Source organism: Euprymna scolopes, chromosome 30, assembly GCF_053919585.1.
Source record: "Euprymna scolopes isolate OS-2025 chromosome 30, ASM5391958v1, whole genome shotgun sequence".
NCBI classification, from domain to species: Eukaryota; Metazoa; Mollusca; class Cephalopoda; order Sepiida; family Sepiolidae; genus Euprymna; species Euprymna scolopes.
Window position 1 is genome coordinate 60,849,168 of NC_136511.1, and position 10,584 is coordinate 60,859,751.

At 39.5% G+C, this 10,584-nt stretch overlaps 1 non-coding gene across 1 annotated transcript; it reads left to right on the forward strand.

Annotated features, from left to right (window-relative positions):
* Positions 1 to 350: 350 nt before the first annotated feature.
* Trnag-gcc (transfer RNA glycine (anticodon GCC)) lies at positions 351 to 421 on the forward strand. The gene has a single exon. It is a non-coding gene; the product is annotated as a tRNA-Gly (tRNA).
* The last annotated feature ends 10,163 nt before the right edge of the window (positions 422 to 10,584 follow it).

The following is a 10,584-nucleotide window of genomic DNA, read 5'->3' on the forward strand; positions in this document are numbered from 1 at the left end:
TCTCTCTCTCTCTCTCTTTTTTTTTTTTTTTTTTAAAGTTAAACCCCATCTCTCAACTTTGTGATACATCTTCTCACAGTATAAGGGAGGTAAGGAGTTGTGATGTCGACCTTTTAAATTAATTATAATATTTCCGCAACTGATCGAGAGTTCTCCGTCGATACTCGGGACTGATTCAGTAAGTGCTGAAAATTTTATGGACACCCTTTCCTCGAAATATACCAACCGAAATATTCTACTGATTATTTCACGTTTTATATTCGACTCTCTACAATGTTTTTCTTTCGATCATTACATTGGCTCCCACGAAACTGATTTTATTAATAGAATTGTACTGCCTTTAGCAGTACGCATCGGTGGTTCAGTGGTAGAATGCTCGCCTGCCACGCGGGCGGCCCGGGTTCGATTCCCGGCCGATGCAGTAGATATTTTTTTATTGAATTGACCATTAATAAATGAGTTTTCTATTACCAGACGCTTACAATTAGTATTGGCATGGCCATTTTTTTTTTATTGCTGTGTATGGCACAATGATGGAATACTTATTTCGAGAATATATATTTGTTGCAGCCGATCGTCAAATTTGTTTTTCAGTGTCTATAATTTCTTAAAAATAAACATTTTTCATTGTCTCGATATATACACTTAGCAGCGAAATAAAAACACACACAACTAGTTATAATTTTTTTTTTTGTTTATTCCAAACTAGCCTTGGTGCCCTGCGTTTCTCGATTGTTTGGGGGTATGTGTTGAGCAAAAAAAAAAAAAAAAAAAAAAAAAGAAAGAAAAAGAAAAAAAAAAAGAAAGTAGTAGAAGGTGGCAGGCTCGAATCCGTACCACGAAGGAGGAAAAGAACGTGAAAAAAAAATGTCGGTTTTGTCGTTGCGTCCATTACCAAACCGGAGGTGGTGAAGGTTTTAAGGCTAGTTAATCAAAAAGAGGGTATGACTTTCGAAAATATCGGCGAAAAAAGCGACTCATCCTTGTAGAAATTAATGTTTTAAGCCAATTTTTCGATAGTTGTCGTCTGAAGGGTCCAGCTTCAAAACGATACCGATTATGTGAAAATCCGTCGCTTCTGTCGAAAGTTTTATATACATACATACATACATACATACATACATACATACATTTAAACAGACAGGTGAGATTTATATAATAAATAACCTTTTCGGTTTCAGAATGATAGTGACGGCGCGCGGAGCGGAGTTAGTGTGTTTTGTAATGCAGAAAACGTGTGTTGCTTAACTCACCGTCGTGGTTGCTCTCTCTCTCTCTCTCTCTCTCTCTCTATCTATCTATCTATTTATCTATCTATCTATCTCTCATCTCTTGTCTTCACATCTATTTTCTTGGCACAGATGAAGTCAACATTCCATCATGCATTGTCTGAAATGTCGGTCGATCGCGTTGACCTAACCTCCGGAGATTTTACGTTCCTCATTTTGTCTTCTTTAACGTCATTCCCGAGAATCTGATTAATCCAAACAGAGAAAGCTCTCCATCTCCCACGTTTTAGATCCTTGTACCAGACTTTCCCTGTACCCGTGGGAAGATAAGTAAAATCAAGTAGGGGCAGATATCTTCTATATGTCAGCCAGCCTGCTAACATTTGGCTGATTGACGGTTCAAACTCCGCACGTAAATTTGTTAGTATATTTTTTTTTTTTGATTAACTGGAAAGAAGTTTATACAAAATAATGTTATGAAAGGAACAGTAGGTTCTCAAGAGTGAATGCAGAATAACATATATTTTCGACTACGTTACTGCATGGAGGCATGTATAGCTTCCTCCCGGGCGATTTCAAGGATTCCATCACTCTCTTTTCTCTCTCTGTAAGAGAGAGAAGTGTATTGTATTAAACAATTTCGACGCGAGCGTCGGCGACCATGGACGTATTGCAGATTGGGTCGTGATCGTCGCAGATGCCGACAGATGGGTCGAAAATGTGTCTCGAATTTAAAATGCTCATTAAATGTTAAAATAAAAATATTTCAAATTTAAAAAAAAAAAATGTCTATGTTCAGTGTTTTGTACAAGCGTTCAATTTCAACAAACGCTCCTTATCAATAATGCCAATGAAGCCCTGCCACTAATGACGCCAATAAAGAAGACCCGGAGACAAGACTCACACCACATATAGCTAACATTATATAAACATTTTAGTCTATCGTTTCATGGTGTTAAACACCTGGGGAGCTAATTGCCGTGCCAAGGACCTAACAACCTTCCCAGAAACGTCCTCACCACATGGATACACTAAGTAACTCTCATCGGTAAGCGATCATTTTGACTAGGAAGAAAGTGTAGTATCTGTTCTGCTATTGCACTTCACCTTTTCTGTCCTCGACCAGTGAAGGAGAAATCTTTTTAGACTGAGTCAATTTTTATTTTTGTTCCTATCCAGAGTGCCCCTTTTTGGCGAGCTGGATTTTCCCCCACATTAAAAACTGACCTTGTGTCTAACTTTGCCCTTGTGGAAAGACGGGTAAATACTAACATACTGTGTTCATTTGATAGATTTATTAGATTTTGAAAGAAAGAGCCTCAGCCGTGGCCAATTTATTGCATGCAAGAGAGAGCCTAATTATATTGCCGCTTGTGTGAGAATTTCGAAGGAAAGTGACATAGTTTTTATACTTTTATGAATTCTTGCAGGGTCGCTTTAGCCAACTCGCTTTAAATTCGACCTTGTGTCACAGTACTTCTTCGTGTAGTGGTTAGAACATTTTCAAACATATTCTTCTGCTCGCGGAAGTTACTCAATGATACATTTTTAAATGGGAACATCTCGAGAGAGAAGAGAAAAATAAATCCCAGCGAAGCGAAGAACGAGAAGGTGTCGCAATGAGAGCCAATTGATTTTTAGCGTTCATCGGTAGATACAAGCAAAATCGATCTATGATGGCACTGTTACAGCATGAAAGATTGAGTGTACAGTAGGCACCGCCAAAACTTGGGGGGGGGGGGCAGGTAAGTACTTTTTGACGGACCGTCTTTTTAAAAATCTACCAAAGATCAGGTAATTATCCGATCAATACGAAATTTTCAGCGATTATTAAGAGAAGAATGAACTTTATAACAGTGTACTTATTTTTCATAATCGATATTTATATATATATATTTTTTTGCTTACAATCCCCTTGTTTTGAGGGGGTTCCAAATATGCTTAAAATAATCATCTGAAACTGAACAAAACATATTATGTTGTTGTAAGGGACAGGATTATAGATTAAAAAAAAATTGTTTGCATACCTTATTTTGACGTTTGAATATCAGAACTTCGATTGTGTTTAATTATACCGCTTTTGAGTTTTGAAGTGTGAAATTCGATGAATATGTTAAGTAAAATAATTAATTTAAGTTAAGTAAAACAAAAAAAAAAGTTAAATATTTATACGAAAAAAGCCATTTTAAAATCTTTGATAAATAAATGCATAAATTCTTTTAGCGAGCCGAATAATGCATGACCATTATTAAACAGGGCATGCTTTGAAGAATCGATACAAAAAAAAATTCGATAAATATTGTGCCCTTTGTGTTAAAAATAGCATCATTCTTTCGATCCCGTTTGAAAACGTTTGCCGCATTTCGACTACGGTGGACCAAACGCGCTGAAATAATTTTTTTTTATTCTGCTTTAAATTGCCCCCCCCATTTTGGGGAGCCTGTCCCCCACACACATACACATTAAAAACCAAACTCATACAAATGGTCACCCATCTGGTACTGGCCAGCCTCAGCGTTAATAATACATTGAAATTTTCGTCACTGAAAAATAAGTTTTTTTGGCCTGTTTTGTTTTCCATAGTTTGCTTTTTATTAAGTACAAACGTAAACATTATCTAGATCGACGCGAAGTAACTGGTTGCCTATATGAATAAGTGGAATTATTTGAAATCCAGGTACTTATATTATAATATTTTTGCATATTCTCATAGAAAATCACCCTAAATCTTAGTTAGACAAGAAATAAATAAATTAATTATTTCAAAAACCTTTTTTTTTTTATTTTTTTAATATTTATGTACGTTTTTTGTGCAAGACAAAAAATGTCAATTGTTAACTTTTTGGGAAAATTTAACAGTTAAAATTTAATTAAAAATAGTAGAAAAGGTTTTACATTATTCTGTTTTCTATATGATAAAATTCAGGGTTTTATCTTTCTGGAAAAAAAAAGTTACTCAGAAATAATGGATTTTAATAAATGTAATTTCGTTTTAAAAACAACAACAACTTGATTTTTCGGCCATTTTTTGGCGGTGTCTAGTGAACAGGATTCAAACACAAGATGGTTTTTATTCAAAGGAAGGGATGCTGACAAAGGAGATCCAAACAAAACAAACAAAAAACTAAAATTAATGTTTAAAACTCCGACTTAAAAATTAAAAATAATAATTGCCTGCTTATTCAGATTGCCACTTATAGCAGCATTTAAAAAAAAATAAAAAAATAAAAAATACAGAAATATCTTTTTTTTAATCACGTTCACCACAAGCAAGACACATCGCCACTTGGACGTAAAAGGTTACTGATTGGTATCATGTTTAGGAGATATGAGCAACATGTTGATTGACGTCACATTTAAACTTCTCCATGTTAGTACAGCCAGGAAAGCCGTAGCAGCATAGGGATTTTAATCGTCTAGCTGTCCAAGGGAATAAGCCACCAGAGTAGAAGGATTTCTGGTATTTAGGAACTTCTACAATGAAAGGGTGTGATTTTCATGCTAAGCGAGTTTGTCAGGAAAATGTACGCCAAGAGGGAACAAGTGCAATGAGTTCATTGGAGCACATTCCATATATGACATAGGAATAGATAATCGCGGCGATGAGACAGGATTAGAGCTTAGTTGACAGCGTGGAACCTATTAGATTAGCAACTCTTCTTTGGACCCCGTCCAAGAGGGAGAAACTAGCGGTAGACCAACCAGCCCAGATGCGGTAACAGTACTCAAGAAGTAAGGTATGCGACCGGATCAGAATGGATTAAGAAAAATAATTGTCAGATACTTAAAACTTTAATTCAAGCAATTCAACAAAATGTACGTCCTGTGGTAAGACAGGGGTGCCTAATGAAACGAATTTATCTTCTAGTTTGAAGCTATGATTATTAGTGTTTTAGCACGCACATGCAAGACTGAGGCATTCATGTGAGAGTCGATGAGACTTATTGAATTCACGTGAAAACAATAAATAACCCATGTATATTTCATTAGTTCTATCATTATTACTCACTAGGAGTTTTCACACGGGCCATCAAAAATTTATCTGTCAACAACCCGGTGTTCCTTGGAATCTAGGTGAGAAAATGACTCTCCAGATTTCCAGTACTCTCCACCTCTTTCGATAATCTTTGCAAATGAATTTACGTTATCGCTACTGCCGTTTACCATTTATTTCTCACTGGCCTCAACAGAATTTCACTTCACTAGAATTTAAGTGGCAAAGAAACCTCTCCAAGGTCCCAGCCCTCTTCGCAATCATGGAGTAGAGCTCTGATTAGTGCTTTCATTTTCTAATTCTTTCCATCCCTTCGATATTTTTCAACTAGTTGATGTGGTGCCAGCTGATACCGACATTTTTCCGGCGGCGGGGGGGGGGGATAACTTAAAATTATACAGTTTCAGTTTTCTGGATTTCATGTGGCATTTCTTTGTGTTTTACGTCTGTAGCAGTTTCTATATATATCCGGCTAGCATATATAAATCATTTGCACTAGTCTCCGCAATCAAGGATTTTCCTTAATATTTCAACCATTTTAAATATTGTTATCAGTTGTATCTCCTTAGCCATCCTTCGGATTCCATCTTTCTAGCCATCCCTATGATTCTAATCTCGTTAGACGGTTAGAAGCTACGACTGTCGTTTGGGAGATCGGTTTCGATTCTGGCTTGAGGTAGTTGCTTATGGGCTGTGAAACAGCGAAACAGTACAGTATGTTGATGAATATATATATATATATATATATATATATATATATATATATATATACGTACGTTTAAGGATATTATTATTATTATAATTATTATTACTAACTACATAATATTATTTGTTCCTTACTTAGTCGCTACGTTATACGGCATAATCACAGTGACACACCGGTTCTCGTCAGATCACCGAAGTTAAGCAACGTTGAGCCTGGTTAGTATCAGATGGTTGACAATTTGGGAATTCTAGGCGCTGTATGTGCTCTCTGCTTATCTCGGCATTTGTTTCCAGTCGTCCTGAACTTCACTTGCCACTGGTATTTAACAATGTCGTCTCAGGAGAGGTGTGGTTGGAGATTGTGCACCTCCTGCCACAAAAATTTCACGCGCAGGCAACCCTTCGTGGGTATCCTTAGTTTGTCCAAGTCTAAAGAAACCTGTTATTCGCTACGTTGGGTTATAAAACCAAAGATAGCCAAATACAATATTTAAAGGCCAAATGTAAAACAAAAAAGGGCTAAATATGTGAAATTTGGCTTTAAGAACACCAATCTGGCGACACTGAACAAGAATATGGGATTGATCTTCCTTCGATGTAGCCTCGTTTTCGAAAATCATTATAATAATATATGATCATTGTTGCAATGGTGTGAGAAAGGAACTCGCAGTAATTTTGAAGTGCATTTTTCACCCACCCAAAGGCATCTAAAAAACCGATACGTAAATAAAGAGAACATTCGAAAGAAATAGCGCATAAAAAACATTGTCTGACAAAAAATGTTGGACTAAAGGAGTAAATTACAGATCGATGTTATTTTATCATTTGTATTGGACTATGCAGCACAATATTTCTTTCTGAGTATTTATTAGTGCTTATTATTTTATTTCATTTTGCTCAGTTTTATATTTAAAATATAATGGACACTATTTTATGGAAATGTAAATAAATTCGTATTTGCTACATGCTATTGGTTTTTTATGTCCAAAAAACAAATTGTTGCGCTATCTAAAAAAACAAAAAACAAAACAAAAAACATCAGCTTTATCAAAATATGTTTGTTTATTTAATATATTTTTAATTTACTAGAATTTCCACAGTTCTTGCTAGTATTTAATAATAATAATATCATCATCATTGTTGTTGTTATTATTATTATTATTATTATTATTATTATTGGCTCACAAGGAGCTTTCACACAGGTCATCAAAGATCTCTCCTTGAAAACAGCCTGTGGTGTTCCCTGGTAGCTGAGTGACAACAAGTCTCTCCAGTTTTCAAGTACTCTCCACCTTTTTCGATAACATTTGTAAATAAATTTGCATTATCGCAACAGCTGCTTGCCATTGATTTCTCGTTAGCAGCGACTATTAGTCTTTACTGGAATTTGACTGGCAATAAGCTTCCCCAAGGTCCCAGTTCTCTTCGCACTTATCCGACTGAGGTCTGGTCAGTTCATCGGTCTTTCCTTCTTCCATAACTCTACTTGGTTATTTGGTCTCAGTCTTTTTTTTAGGGGGGGGGTATTAGGTGGATGCGGGTGGGATTGGGTTAGAGAACTTATAGATATGCGGCTTCAGTGTTCTTGGTTCCATATAGTGTTTCATGTTTTGCCTTTGCAGCATTTTGTATGGCCCGCGCTTCTTGCTCCTGTGTGTTAATTTAATAATAATAATAATAATAATAATAATAATAATAATAATAATAATAATTTGTACTCACTAAGAGTTCTCACACAGGTGATCATCACTGACGGTATCTCACTGATAATAATCATATTTTATAATGATTATAATAATGCATAATTATTACGATAATAACTGGTGGTATTCGTTCCGATGTAAACAGGTCTCTTCAGATTTCCAGTACTTTCCAACATTTTCTATAAGCTTTGCAAATGAGTTTGCAGTATCACAACAGTCGATTACCATCAATTTCTCGCTGGCAATGACCATCCGTTTTCACTGGAATTTGGGCGGCATCGATCCTCCCCAAGGTCCTATTACTTTTCGCGCTCAGCCCGCAGCCGGTAGAGGCCTAGTTAAGTACTCTCATTCCTTGACTCTCCCATCCCTTGTAACACATCATACGTGATATCAGTCGCTTAATCCTTTTTCTTTGTTTGGAGTGTTAGAGTACCTATTTACTATGCCTCCCCACGGGACAGAGTTAGACACCAGGGTCGTTTTTTAACGTGGAGCAAAGGTACAAAAATAAAAATTGTCTCAGTCGTGACGGATTTCTCCTCCACCGAAAGAGAACAAGAAATAGAAGTGCAGCATCTGAAGAACAGATACTACACTTTGAGATATTAAATCTTTTATTCATGTTAAAAAATACAGTCAAAATTAACGAAGAACAAAAAACTTAGGCACATGGGCAACTCAAAAGGGGGGAATTTTGGGGGTCGTTGGTCATCCTTGTCACTCCAGAACTAAACAAAGTCAAAAGTTTCTCCCAGCTAGTATCTTCTTTCACCATAATACCGCATTCACCCTTACATATTGGGGGACGTCCTAGTAACTCTCAATTTTTAAAACATTTTTTATTGACGTGTAAAAACAAAAAAGATAACAATAAAATGGTAACAATAATTCATTTGTGTCGAGGGAGGGGGAAGAAAAAACAAAAGGTGATTAGTAGGACCCTCCCAACCCCGTCTAGTTGATAGACTGCCCGTTCCACTAGGTTTGTAAAAGGAACCTCGCTTCTGCGGGTCAGTCTCTAGGTGGGGATGCCCTCTAGATGGGGGTGAATGGAGAAGAGAAAATTTTTTTTTTTTGGGTAAGGGATGGAGGTTAGTTTGTATTTCTTTTTCTCCAAGATGGGTAAAATTTAGAGGAAGGGGTGAAAACAAAAATTGCAGGTAAGAGGGGATGGGGATCTTGGAGGCTTCCTAATCGGGGAGGGATGGAACACACACTCAGCTAGCTGAGAGACTACTTGTTTAATTTAACTTTACAGAACTGTGCGTTCCACACCTAGGCGGGGAACACGTATTCAAATTTGGCTCCTCTTCATACACACAGACTTGCCACATGTATCCATCTTCTGTCAAATGCCGCGCGATGCAGCCTTCTTCTATCACATCTGATCTTCACCCGTAGTTGGTGTTTAAGGAACGCGATCAGATCTTGATCAGAAAAAGACAACACCCCCCGGCAACCTTGCAGACGCGACGTCCAAATCACCATTCTCGCCACGGCCAGGATCGTAACGTAGACCATTTGTCTTTCCCGGTCCCGCGGCGGCCTCACGTTGTCCACAACATTGGATACAGTAATTGGGCGAGGATGCTCAGGATCGATGCGAGCCGTCACCCCACTGACATACGACCAGTACTGGCGGAGTTCGCGGCAATCGAAGAAAGCGTGATCCGTAGTTTCCACGGCCGTTGTCCCACAACGGGGACAATCAGGCGACTCCAGAAACCCAGAACTGCATTGTATGTTGTTGAGTGGAAGTGCATTTCGGGTCAATCGCCAGGTCAGAGAGAACTCCGAATTGTTCAGATGACTCGAACCTGGCGCCCAGCTCCACGCGGAGCGGATCTCACTCTGCTGCCACCCCAAACGCGCGCATAGCGGGTCGTCAGCGGCCCCCTTCACTAGATCCCTGTGGAGTTCCCTACGGGTAGCAGTCACAAGGTCACTGGACCTTGGTAGTCGTTTTAGCGTGGCTCGGCACTCTTTCATGTAGGCAGATTCTCGCCGCGGCCTGCGACGGCTCTCGATGGAAGGGTCGAGAACGAGGTCGGGGAAGGCGGCAGTAACCACGGGGTGCCACGGTTGGTCCTCCTGCATATAGTGGCTCAGGAAGGCCAGCCTCTCAGCATCTCGATGACACTTCAAGTCCGGCATTCCCAAGCCTCCCTCACACGGACGTTGAATACAGACCTGTCTGCTCACTCAGTGTCTTCCTCTGTCCCAAAGGAGCGAGGACAAGAGTTCGACAAGAGCTTTTAGGTGTTGTGCAGGCAGGGGAAGTACGGCCAGTCGGTAAAGGATGAGAGGAAAGACGTAAGTGGCGCACGCCTCAGCTCTACCCTTTAAGGAAAGTTTCCTAGGAAGCCACGAATTGACTGCAGCCTCCACCTTTGACCGTACCTCCAACCAATTCTTGTCAAGCTGGAGACCCGGTCCGAACCACACGCCGAGGATCCGGACCGGGCCATCTGTCCAGCTGAAGGGCGCAGGGAGGTTTGCGTTGCCACTCCATGCGCCCAACCGCAGTCCTACCGACTTGTTGCGGTTTATCTTGGCCCCTGTGATTCTTTCGTACTGTGTGAGTGCCTCCGACACGACCTCAATGTCTCTGAAGCCCGACGCGAAGATCGTGACATCATCGGGAAACGCGGATACCTTGGCAGCTGAGCCGCCAGGCAGAGCCATTCCGCGCAGGGCCGAATTTGCCTCCCCATGTCTCAGCTTGCGGAGAAGAGGCTCCAAAGCCAGGACATAAAGCAGGGGCGACAGCGGACAACCCTGACGAACCGACCGAGAGATAACAAAGGGTTTTGAGCGCTTTCCGTTGACTTGCACGACAGCCATGGGCTGTCGATACATTATGGAGATCCACTTGCAAAAGTCCGGTTTAAAACCGGCGGCCTCTAAGACAGATGCCAGGAAACGATGGTCGACCCTATCGAAAGCTTTG